Source organism: Pseudophryne corroboree, chromosome 10, assembly GCF_028390025.1.
Source record: "Pseudophryne corroboree isolate aPseCor3 chromosome 10, aPseCor3.hap2, whole genome shotgun sequence".
Taxonomy (NCBI): Eukaryota; Metazoa; Chordata; class Amphibia; order Anura; family Myobatrachidae; genus Pseudophryne; species Pseudophryne corroboree.
The window spans coordinates 357293438-357307099 of NC_086453.1; positions in this window are offsets into that span (position 1 = coordinate 357293438).

Genomic DNA, 13662 nt, shown 5'->3' on the forward strand with positions numbered 1-13662 from the left:
TATAGACACTGATATGCCTGTTGGTGAATGGCAAACCTGACATTTTCTTTTTCATTTTCTTCTTCTTTCTCTCCTCTAGAGATATTTTTTTTTATTTTTTTTTGAGTTATGCTCATGGTACTCTACATTGCAAACACACGATAGTTAAATTAAGATACAAAATTTGTGTTCCCTGCAGGAAGAGGCAGTCTGGAGGACAAAGGGGTATGGCCAGGAGTCCTTAGGACTGTGGGCAGGTGGACACGGTAAGCCAGTAGCCCCCAAAGCATACCTTCCAAGTCTAGCTGAGGTGGCAGACGGTCTGACTCATCTAGGCAAAGAGGGTAGGTGCAGGCTGATGAGAGCCTACTGGTGTGCACCAGGATTCTATTATCATGCAGGTAAGAGAGCAATGACCTGTCTTACTTGCTTGAGGAAGAATATTAGTAAAGCAATACCAACAGAGCCATCCCATATCCCCCCAGCAGACGGATCTTTTCAGGAAATACAAATCGACTTCATACAGTTAACACCCTTTAGGAATTATTGTTATGTATTGGTGTGCACTGATGTTTTCTCAAACTGGGTAGAGGCATTTCCTGCTGCCACGGATGCTGCTGTGTTTGCCGCAAAGAAAAAAATTGCGCAGAAAATTGTGTGTAGATAATGGTACCCTTAGAAGTAGGAGCAAAGCTTGAAATTGTACTATTGTGATCATAGATACTGCCACTAGTATTATGTAGCTTCGGAACCACTCCCAGATCTTCACTCGACGAATCACCCTCTTCGAAATTTGTTTTTGTTTTGGTTTTTGTGTCTTTTTGGGTGTTTTTGGAAGACAACCTCATGTCATGATTGATCCGCACAATGATCAGAAATACACCAATGAGGTGACAGTACAGTACCTTGTTGAGATGAGCCAGCATTTGAGAACTTGACAAAAGAACTTGAAACTGTTGATTGCTGGTATGCCAAATGCTAACTGTCTTGATTATGTACCAAGATACTGTGTGATTGCCCTTACGCTCAGGTTGCCTAATAGACAGGTGGGAAGAACCATACCAAGATTTTTTGACAGCACTAAAGGTCGCCAAAAGAGAGACTCTTGACAAAGTAGTTTATTGCTCACATTCATCGAGTTTGTGTGTTCGAATTGAACTGTGTGTTCAAAGAGCAAGGTGGAGAGCAAAGTGAACTGTGTGTTCCAAGTGAACTGTGTTTTCAAAGAGCAAGGCAAAGAGATCGCAAAAGTATCACCAGAGACTCTGTTCCATGAAGACTGAGAGGCGGCACTGTTGGAAACTACCTGAGCGTACTATAGGACTGCAGAAAGACCAGTCATTGTAATTGATTTGTTATGAACAAGAGTTGTTTTGTTCTATTTCTCTTTTATCTCTTTCCCGCTGACAAACATTTTCTTTCAGGATATTCTTTTTTTGCTAGGTTTTTTTTATGAGCAGTCGAGTGTGGGACTGGAACTGGTTCTGTAGGAAGGAGTGATTTCCTTATAGGTTCCCAGGATTAGCCGATCAGTTTGTTAAAATCAGAGAAAAATCAAAGGTCTAGTAATTATGGAGTTCAGAGGTAATCAGGAAAAAAAATATCAGACAATGGCTGTTCACACATTGCAGATAAAGAGCTCACTAACATATGTGGAAGAAAGGTTTATGAGTGGCTCTCCCCGAACTCCGAAGGTTTATGTTATTTGTGTTAATTGTTCAATTATTAAACAGAATTAGCATACATTCCAGAAATGGAAACAATGTTCAGAAAATGATAGGAATATATAGATCATGAAAAATTTATGTCACTGTCACGATTTATTTGTGTCTTTTTCATCTACCCAGCAGAACCTCAATAGAATCCAAACATCAGTGTACAAGACGTAGGTACATGTATGTGTGAAATGTTCGTTGCAAATTAGACATTATAGGCTAAAGCACTGTCCCAGCATACTCTATAGGTTGAATGTTGTCCCACACCCAACCAGTGGTCCCGTGACCACCAAGTGCATATAGAGGATGTCTCGTCCTCCTCCCTGTCTTCCCCAAATATAGTCAAATGTCTGATATGCGAAATGCATACATACTTGTGTCTAGGTCACCGATTATGGTATGAAATATTTTTTTCTTACGTTAATAATTGATGGCAGTTATTGTTTACTGCCAAAGGGTGGACTATCAAAGTCAAAAATATTACATAGAGAGAACATACAAACTACACCCATTTAAGTCGCTATACTTGCAGATACGCACAGCAATATATGGTAACACACGCATTTACACGGACATGCCACAGAGATGGATTAGACACTTATTTCATGTAGTACATAATTATAATAATATCAAGCGCCAGACATCATGATGATTTCGAATTATATCTAATGAATTAATGTCATGAATGTGTATTATTTGAACGAAGCCAGATACACCGGTCATGATTACTATTAAAACAACCAGCTTAATGTGTAGATTAATTTGATACTTGTTATGAAGTTATAGGACATTGCAGCAAATAGTTATGATTGAATGTATAAAAGCTAAAATCACATATATTTGAACAATAGAAATTCCAAACAGGAAACTCAGGCCAGCCACTTTGGATGTCCCCAGGGGCTGAGCATGTTCAGCACATACAAAGGAATTGGTGACTCATCATGAGGCCCCTCCCCAGAAACTAGATGAGACATAAGCTGACCACACAGGAGGTCAGACTGACTTGCTTTTTGGTCTCTGAGGAAGATGAAGTCTACAGAGAGAGAGAGAGTCATATGGAGGGACAAACTTATATGAGAAAGATAATGGTAATTGTATCGCTGGCATGTAACTGAAACTATGTAATGGCATATAACTATATGTAACTATGTTCTAACTGTTTACTGTGTGAGTTGTATTCATGTAACTATAGGTATACTGTACTTTGTAATATATATTGAATCCATATCCTTTTTTAATAACAAATATATATACATCAATGAGCTTTGGAACTCAGATAATGTGTGGGTGTATTGTTTTCTCTTATGGGATGCAGTGTTGTGCGATGTACAGCACACATTTATCGTATATGGTAATAAGAGGTGCAGGCATTTACAATATATATTAGAGCGGGCACTTTAAATATTTGTGAGAAATCAATTTGGCATTCATAACATATTCTGAAAACACATAGCAAAGCAGAATATTAATGCTTATCTTATCACATAGGTCCTTCTTCATCAAACACCCCTCCACTAAGATGACCATCACAGGGCTCAGATAGTCTCCATAAGATGCCTACCAAGAGACGCCAGCTTGAGGCTGAATTTCCAGCAGCATCCTCACCACCACAACGGCGCATCTCTATAGTGTCGTCCCTGCCACCACAAGCCATTTTGGCCAGTCCACAAAGCGAGGATCCACAATCCCCTCAGCTGTCTGTTGAGTACACATAACAATTAATTGTAAATAAGTAAAAAAAACGTTGGGTTAGATGTATTATCATGGAGAAGGCATAAGGAAGTGATAAACCAGTGATATGTGCAAGGTGATAAAGGCAGCAGCCAAACAGATCCTAACTGTTAATTTACATATTGGAGCTGTTTGGCTTGTGCCTTTATCACCTTGCACATAACACCGGTTTTTCACTTCCTTATGCCTTCTCCAGGTTAATACATCTGCCCCACTGTTTGTGCAGAGCCCAAAAAAATGTGTTAAAAATAAACAGTCATCCTTGTAATAATCACCAACAGCAAGCACATGGGGGTAACGTTAGTTATTTGTTTTAATTTTCAGATGTGATGTTGGCCATAGCAACCAATTTTTTTTGCTCGAAACGGCTACATAAATGTTAAGTCTAATCCAATTGTTTTGCATGCCCAACATCACCAGTTCGAAACATAGGCCACCTTAAGACATTTTCAACCATATTTGTAATTTTCAATTATTTGCACTATATTTGTTATAGTTTTGGGCAGACTATTGACTGCCTTAAACAATGTATGAGTGTATTGCTCAACACATTTATTGTATTGTGTGTGTTTTACAAAAGGAAGCTTCATACACAATATGTAAATGTAGTAATTTGTATTTGTTACAGTTCTACGTGTTAGCACATTAATTATGGCTCAGAGTCCAACAATTCCCAGAATCTTTTTTCAACTGAGTAGGGAACGTTAGAAGCCACATATTTCTACAAAAAGGTGAGCTACATTGTTAAGTTTAGGCCACAATCTATTTATCATTTCCAACATGAATATTAAGAAGTAATGCATGTTGACGTAAACCTATAAAAAGACCAATGCAAAATATTTACTAAATAGTGGCTGTCTTCAACCCCATACAGAACCACCCATCATGCCCGAGGATGCCCAGCAGGAAACTGACTTGCAGGATTCGTACACACTACACCTGCAAGCGATAGATCCAAACAAGCCAACCACCCCAAACATCCCACATCCCCCAATTGAGCCCAACACCACCCCAGCCACAAATGGCCCCTGAGTTTTGGAGCAGTTGGGCCACACAACAGGCACAACACTATGCCTGTCTGAACACCCACACCCAATACCTTGCCAGTCTGCCCCATCATCTGCCTAGACTCAGTCGGAACTCAGGCAGACTGATAGTTCAAGTTGGCAGAATTGCAAATTCAATGGAGCAGATGAGGGCAGATAACAGCCAAATGCAAGCTAATTTCCAACGAATCATGGATGACCAACAGCGGCAGCAACAAGCCCTCATACAAATTATCCAACACAACCAACTGATAAACGAAAACCTCTCCCAAATTATTGCCTACAACACTGCCGCTAATACACAACTCACTGCAAGCCTAAACAACCTGAGCCAAAGCCTTAATGTGTTGGCATCCCACCAACTAAGCTCAAGCTCGGGAACAACCACACCAAGCCAGACCCCAGTTACCTCCCCAGTTAGACACTCCAGCAGAACCAGGACCAACGAACCATCCCAATCCTCTGCACCCAGCACACAAAAAAAAGAAATGATGAAGGCTGCAGCAACAAGTACAATATTACTTTAAAAATAATGTTTTGGTAATTGATTCATTAAAAATGCCTGTGTTTAAGGTAATTAATCACATGCAATATGTGTATTGTTTCATTTGCTAATGAGTGACAGTGTAAGTTATACATTGTATTGCCTAACTGTAAACATGAGAAATAACAAACAATAACGCAACACAAACAGAATTAAGACCTATAAAACATTTTATAATAGTGGTTAGGCAAGGTTATTTATGACTAAATAATACTTACCGTTAAAATAACGGACAATCACTTCTTGCCTTACCTGCCTCCCTACATCTGTACTAACACTGTCGCCAGATGTTTCTAACTCACCTACTTGCTGACGGTTTTCTTCATCAACAACATGTGGAAGATGTTGGCGCAAACACGTGTTATGAAGAAAACAGCAGCAGAACACAATCCTAGTCACCATTGAGGGACTATACAACAAAAGCCCTGCAGACTTATCCAGACACCGAAACCTAGATTTCTGCACCCCAAAACATCTTTCTATCACATTCCGCGTGGACTTATGTGCATTATTATAATTGTGTTCAGCAGGAGAATCAGGTTGGGACAATGGAGTAAGGAGCCAAGAGTAGCAGCCATAACCACCATTGCAAACACATGTAAACACGCTTCTCAAAAGCAGGTCTACTTTTTTTTTAGGCTTTTTTTACGATTTGTATTTTTTCACGGCCGCAAATGCATTTTCACGGTAGAGATTTCAAATATGAATGCATAGTAAATGACCGAGTTCTATACCTAAACAGCCGCGTTTGACCGATGGTGTATTCATTCGTATTTTTACTACACAGCCGTAAAAAAATATGAATGCCCTCATCACTGCTGAGATTTGAGTTTAGAAAAATTCCCGAGATGACACTTTGAACAAAAAACACCAAATCGGTCAAAATCGGCAGCTTAGTAAATATACCCCTAAGAGCATATTCAAATAATGTAATAAAAATAATACCTAAGAGATCACGGTGATGATGATCATAGTCATTACAGTAGTTATCAATAAATCTTAATATTGGCTCTCAGCAGTCTTTTTTATGAGTTAAGATAAATGAGTCCCTTGCTGTTTATGCAACCATGTATTGGTCTTCAATGTTCTGTACATTATAGTACCCTGTCTTCCGTAATATCTTAGCCAAGTCTTTGCTTTGCATTTTAAAGTTGAGATCATTGGAGCAATTTCTCCAAAATCTTATAAACTAACCCTTCAGGGCATTTTGTATTGGTGGTGGAAAGTGATGGCTTATGTAGTGAAGATGGCTGTTGGTGCAGTTGGCTTCCTATATAGGTCAGAAAAGAGACTGTCCTCTTCATAAACTGTAAGTTTAACATCTAGAAAAAGAGTGGCATAGGTGAATTTCATTTTCAAGTTTTTATTGTTGAGTTTCATCATGAAGTCATGGAATTTATGTTCTGATCCATTCCAAATAAGTAAAATGTCCTTGATGTAATGAATACACATCGGTTTAAGTGTGGTAAATTCATCATTGGCATCATTGAAGACATAAACATGTTCCTACCACCATATGAACAGATTTGCATAAGTGGGTGCATACACAGTGCCCTGGTATGGAAGAATTATTTTAATTGAAAATAAAATAATTCCTTTTTAGTATGAAATCCAGTAGATCCAGAATTAACATATGGAAGTCCGATGTCTTTTCTCTATCCTGAAAAAAAGATGGCTTCCATTCCCTGTGGATGAATGCTGATGGTGTAGAGGGATTTGATGTCTATACTAGCTAGCATGTGATCTTCGATCAGTATGAGGTTGTTAATCCACTTCATAAAGTCTGCAATATCCTTGGCAAAAAAAAGGGTAAGGTGGTTTTGTGATGCCTTAAATGTTATCCACAAGGATGCTCACCTGTTTGGAGTATCCACCTATGCCAGACACAATTTTCCTACCCGATAGACTGATGAGATATTCATACAAATTTACCAGGAGGTATGTTACAGTTGGGTTAAGTTCGAGGAGAACCAGATGGGTGGATTCCCAGAAAAGTACTTCAACCAATAATTTAAATATTTAAATATGAACTTATTGGATACTTAGCTAAGGTTATTGATCAATTCAGCAGATATTAAACAGAGTAATCACATCAGATTGCTCAGCCACCTCACGCTCTGCGTCCAGAGGCAGAGTTATATTAAGATTATCCTGGCACTTCTACAGTCCATGTTTCATTTAGTTTATATTATCTGGAGATCTCCTGAGTAAGCTATTTCATATGTACAAAGGTGAAATTGGGAAATATACATAAATGGTAATTATCAGTAGTGTTAGAAATAACATATATACAATTTTTAACATGAATCACATGGAATTAAGACCCAAAGTGAATAATTGTTCCAGGATTAGAGCAAGGATTCTTATGTTGACATATGTCCAACTCAAAACACTTATCTTGTTTGATCTCATATAACTAGACAATGGACATTGCCCTTGCTTGTAATATATACCTCTGTTAGAAATACTGACATGCACAGAAACACATCAGATTCTAATAAATATTTTTATATTTCCTTTTTATATATAGTCCACGCCCCCTTGAATGCCTCATGTCCCTGTACATTGTGACTTAGCCCCTACCCCCTCATGACGCATGCACATTCACAAATGCCTGGGACAAAATTGAGGATCAGTCCATCACTGTTTTCACATGTTATTTTCTTAAAAGAATCCACTACCAACCCACAATCACACTTCTGCTTAGATTGATTGTTTTCCTTATCTGTAGTGTAAATGTGAATGGTCATCTCTGTCTGGCAATTTATCACAGTTTGGCTGTGTCTGTGAAATTCTGCATGGAATAGCAATTCCCCCCTCCCCCCCCTCTGTGTTCTGTAAGTCAAACCCCCCTTTCACAGCTTCAGTTTGTGAAATATTGTGGGTATCCGCATCAGCCCCTCTTAACTCTGAACAGCCCTCCTTGAATTCATCACTATCTGGGCCAGGTAATCCACAATTTTATCTGGTTGGGGGGCGTTAAAAAAAACCCTTTGGCACTCCCTTAATGAATACTCCTACCCCCCACATGCGGGGAATGTTTACTGCCGGATCACTGTGGAGAGGCGGAGACTCCAGTCCCACTTTAGAAAGTCTGTTGCCACTACGTACTGCCCCATGTCCTGTGTCCTGGCTGGCTCTCTGCATAGATGCATTACTGGGAGGAGGAAGGGATGTCCCAGTAGGCTCAGCATGTGCATTCCACCTCCCAGTAATTCATCAGTGTGAAGAGCCTACCATGACACTGGACAAGGGGCAGAATGCAGCGGTTGCAGCCTTTCCAAAGTGTGACTGGATTCTCCGTGGTAATCCAGTGATAAGTGCTCCTCATCCCCAGCACCTGCACCTCTGTAAAGTTCAGGGAGGGGCTTGCTGCCCCCCATTCTGATGCCCCTGATCTGGGCTGAAAATATGTGACAGTGCTAAAACTTCACACTGTTGGCTGTGTATTTCAATGTCATATGTTACATCTGCAAGTTTAACTACATTTGTATCATCTACTGAGGTTTGTATGCCTTTAGTGCAAACAAACTGATTAGGCATCCCATCATCAATTTGTCTATTCTCTTGTGTGGAAGTGCAAGTAGTGTGTCTGACATGGTGTGGCTGCTCTTTTATATCTTCCACATATTCTACCTCAGAATCACTGTATAACTGATCCCTGTTTTGTGAGTTAAACAGCGTGTGTATATCTGCACAGAATCATGTTTGGGCTTTTTACTCAGCTTTTCTTACAGTTCACTAATTAACAACATAATTTTCAAACTATGTATGCAATTCACCATTATAATGTTCTTGGGACCATACACAGGTTCGTTGAATAGCATTTTGCTCCATTAGTGCATCTCGCTTTATCAGCACTTCCTTTACCTGCAAGACAAGCTTACAGAAAGCCTGTGCATTGAGTTTAAGAATTGCAGTCATGGCTCAACACTTATTTTACAAAAAAAAACCTTAAATCAACATTCTGTAAATCTTCTAAAGGAGATACAGTTCTGATTAGTTGCATGTATTCAGCAGCAGTCTCCATAATGTCAGTACAGGGTCTGGATCTATTTAGACATGATGGAACACTTGCATCCTTCTTCTTACTGAATAACCATTTAAACATTTTTATAACACAAAATATAGCACTCTCTGTCCAAGTGGTTACTCCTGGCTGGCTTGCCAATTGTTACAGGTGGGTTAAGTTTGAGGAGACCCAGATGGGTGGATTCCCAGAAAAGGAATTCAATAAATAACTTGAATATATAAATAGGAATTTATTGGATACTTAGCTAAGGCTATTGAGCAATTCAGCAGATGTTCTATACAGCAATAACATCAGCATACTCTAGAGCCTTGCCCTCTGCATCTAGAGGCTGAGTTATATTTAGATCATCCTGGCACCTCTGCAGTCCATGTTTCATCCAGGCAGATCAAGGCTACTTTAACATTGACTGGTTCCAGTTTATATAGGCTGGAGAACTCCTGAAAAAGCTATTTCATATGTACAAAGGTCAAATTAGGAAATATGCATAAATGCTAATAAACAGTAGGGGGCATTGTTGCCTCAATTTTCAGTGTTAGACATAACATATATAGAATGTTTAACATGAATCATATGGATTTAAGACACAAAGTGAACAGTAGTTCCAGAATTAGAGAACAATGATTCTTATGTTGACATACAGATATGTCCAACTCCAAACACTTGTCTTGTTTGGTCTCACATAACCAGACAATGGACATTGCCCTTGATTGTAAAATATACCTCTTTCAGAAATACTGGCATGCACAAAAACACATCAGTTTGTTATATAGATAGATATATATGTAGATATGTAGGGATTGTTTTATTGTGCAATAAGAATGCTTTTTAATTGTTTTTGCTATATATATATATATATATATATATATATATATATATATATATAGTGTGAACAATGCTATGCATGCCAGTGTTTTTTTATATAGAACATTATAATTAATGTATTTCTATCACTTAAATTATATTTATGTGGGACTAATTTGACTTACTCTTAAATTTTGTGTGATACATTGTGAGGACGTTTACGCTACCCTTTGTATGCAGCCGGATACCATGACCCCCCCTGCCAGACGAGTGATGTCACTTCTGGCGCGATGGGTCCAGCTGCGTCCGGAAGTGCCCGCTATGAGAAGGCAGCCGCAGGGACTGGGAGCATGCTGTGGCAGACGGGGAGGGGTAAGTCCATTTAAGCTATTTAAGTTTGTCACTTTTTCACGAATGCTTTGTCTGAAGAAGGGGAACCATCCCCAAAATGTTACTAAATAATGCACCCCCTACGGGGCCTTTATGCATGTTATACTCATTGTTCAGCAGTCTCTGAGTGCCACCTTCTAAAGTGGACTATTGCATACATGGGGTACCTACCCCAGAGGAGGGCCCTGGAGCCAGGTAAATAGAAGTCTGGAGTGCCAGAAGACATTGCTGTCGAGAGAGATATATATATATATATATATACACACACACACACACACACACACACACACACACACACACACACACACACACACTGCTCAAAATAATAAAGGGAACACTTAAACAACACAATGTTACTCCAAGTCAATCACACTTCTGTGAAATCAAACTGTCTACTTAGGAAGATACACTGATTGACAATCAATTTCACATGCTGTTGTGCAAATGGAATAGACAACATGTGGGAATTATAGGCAATTAGCAAGACACCCCCAATAAAGGAGTTGTTCTGCAGGTGGTGACCACAGACCACTTCTCAGCTCATATGCTTTCTGGCTGACGTTTTGGTCACTTTTGAAAGCTGTCAGTGCTTTCACTCTAGTGGTAGCATGAGATGGAGTCTACAACCCACACAAGTGGCTCAGGTAGTGCAGCTCATCCAGAATGGCACATCAATGCGAGCTGTGGCAAGAAGGTTTGCTGTGTCTGTCAGCGTAGTGTCCAGAGCATAGAGGCACTACCAGGAGACAGGCCAGTACATCAGGAGATTTGGAGGAGGCCGTAGGAGGGCAACAACCCAGCAGCAGGACCGCTACCTCTGCCTTTGTGCAAGGAGGATCAGGAGGAGCACTGCCAGAGCCCTGCAAAATGACCTCCAGCAAGCCACAAATGTGCATGTGTCTACTCAAATGATCAGAAACAGACTCCATGAGGGTGCTATGAGGGCCCGACGTCCACAGGTGGGGGTTGTGCTTACAGCCCAACACCGTGCAGAACGTTTGGCATTTGCCAGAGAACACTAAGATTGGCAAATTTGCCACTGGCACCCTGTGCTCTTCACATATGAAAGCAGGTTCTCACGGAGCACATGTGACAGACATGACAGATTCTGGAGATGCCAAGGATAATGTTCTGCTGCCTGCAACATCCTCCAGCATTGGGTCAGTAATGGTGTGGGGTGGCATTTCTTTGGGGGGCCAGACAGCCCTCCATGTGCTTGCCAGAGGTAGCCTGACTGCCATTAGGTACCGAGATGAGATCCTCAGACCCCTTGTGAGACCATATGCTGGTGCGGTTGGCCCTGGGTTCCTCCTAATGCAAGACAATGCTAGACCTCATGTGGCTGGAGTTTGTCAGCAGTTCCTGCAAGACGAAGGCATTGATGCTATGGACTGGCCCACCCGTTTCCCAGACTGGAATCCAATTGAGCGCATCTGGGACATCATGTCTCGCTCCATCCACCAACGCCTCGTTGCAACACAGACTGTCCAGGAGTTGGTGGATGCTTTAGTCCAGGTCTGGGAGGAGATCCCTCAGGAGACCATCCGCCACCTCATCAGGAGCATGCCCAGGCATTGTAGGGAGGTCATACAGGCACGTGGAGGCCACACACACTACTGAGCCTCATTTTGACTTGTTTTAAGTACATTACATCAAAGTTGGATCAGCCTGTATTGTGTTTTTCCACTTTAATTTTGAGTGTGACTCCAAATCCAGACCTCCATGGGTTAATAAATTTGATTTCCATTGATCATTTTTGTGTGAATTTGTTGTCAGCACATTCAACTATGTAAAGAACAAAGGCCCTCATTCCGAGTTGATCGCTCGATAAAAATCTTCGCATCGCAGCGATTTTCCGCTTAATGCGCATGCGCAATGTTCGCACTGCGACTGCGCCAAGTAAATTTGCTATGTAATTAGGAATTTTACTCACGGCTTTTTCATCGGTCTGGCGATCGTAATGTGATTGACAGGAAATGGGTGTTACTGGGCGGAAACAGGCCGTTTTATGGGCGTGTGGGAAAAAACGCTACCGTTTCCGGAAAAAACGCAGGAGTGGCCGGAGAAACGGGGGAGTGTCTGGGCGAACGCTGGGTGTGTTTGTGACGTCAAACCAGGAACGTCAAGCACTGAACTGATCGCAGATGCCGAGTAAGTCTGGAGCTACTCTGAAACTGCTACGAGGTGTGTAATCGCAATATTGCGAATACATTAGAGATGAGCGCCTGAAATTTTTCGGGTTTTGTGTTTTGGTTTTGGGTTCGGTTCCGCGGCCGTGTTTTGGGTTCGAACGCGTTTTGGCAAAACCTCACCGAATTATTTTTGTCGGATTCGGGTGTGTTTTGGATTCGGGTGTTTTTTTCCAAAAACACTAAAAAACAGCTTAAATCATAGAATTTGGGGGTCATTTTGATCCCAAAGTATTATTAACCTCAAAAACCATAATTTACACTCATTTTCAGTCTATTCTGAATACCTCACACCTCACAATATTATTTTTAGTCCTAAAATTTGCACCGAGGTCGCTGTGTGAGTAAGATAAGCGACCCTAGTGGCCGACACAAACACCGGGCCCATCTAGGAGTGGCACTGCAGTGTCACGCAGGATGTCCCTTCCAAAAAACCCTCCCCAAACAGCACATGACACAAAGAAAAAAAGAGGCGCAATGAGGTAGCTGTGTGAGTAAGATTAGCGACCCTAGTGGCCGACACAAACACCGGGCCCATCTAGGAGTGGCACTGCAGTGTCACGCAGGATGGCCCTTCCAAAAAACCCTCCCCAAACAGCACATGACGCAAAGAAAAAAAGAGGCGCAATGAGGTAGCTGACTGTGTGAGTAAGATTAGCGACCCTAGTGGCCGACACAAACACCGGGCACATCTAGGAGTGGCACTGCAGTGTCACGCAGGATGTCCCTTCCAAAAAACCCTCCCCAAACAGCACATGACGCAAAGAAAAAAAGAGGCGCAATGAGGTAGCTGTGTGAGTAAGATTAGCGACCCTAGTGGCCGACACAAACACCGGGCCCATCTAGGAGTGGCACTGCAGTGTCACGCAGGATGTCCCTTCCAAAAAACCCTCCCCAATCAGCACATGATGCAAAGAAAAAGAAAAGAAAAAAGAGGTGCAAGATGGAATTATCCTTGGGCCCTCCCACCCACCCTTATGTTGTATAAACAAAACAGGACATGCACACTTTAACCAACCCATCATTTCAGTGACAGGGTCTGCCACACGACTGTGACTGATATGACGGGTTGGTTTGGACCCCCCCCAAAAAAGAAGCAATTAATCTCTCCTTGCACAAACTGGCTCTACAGAGGCAAGATGTCCACCTCATCTTCACCCTCCGATATATCACCGTGTACATCCCCCTCCTCACAGGATTATCAATTCGTCCCCACTGGAATCCACCATCTCAG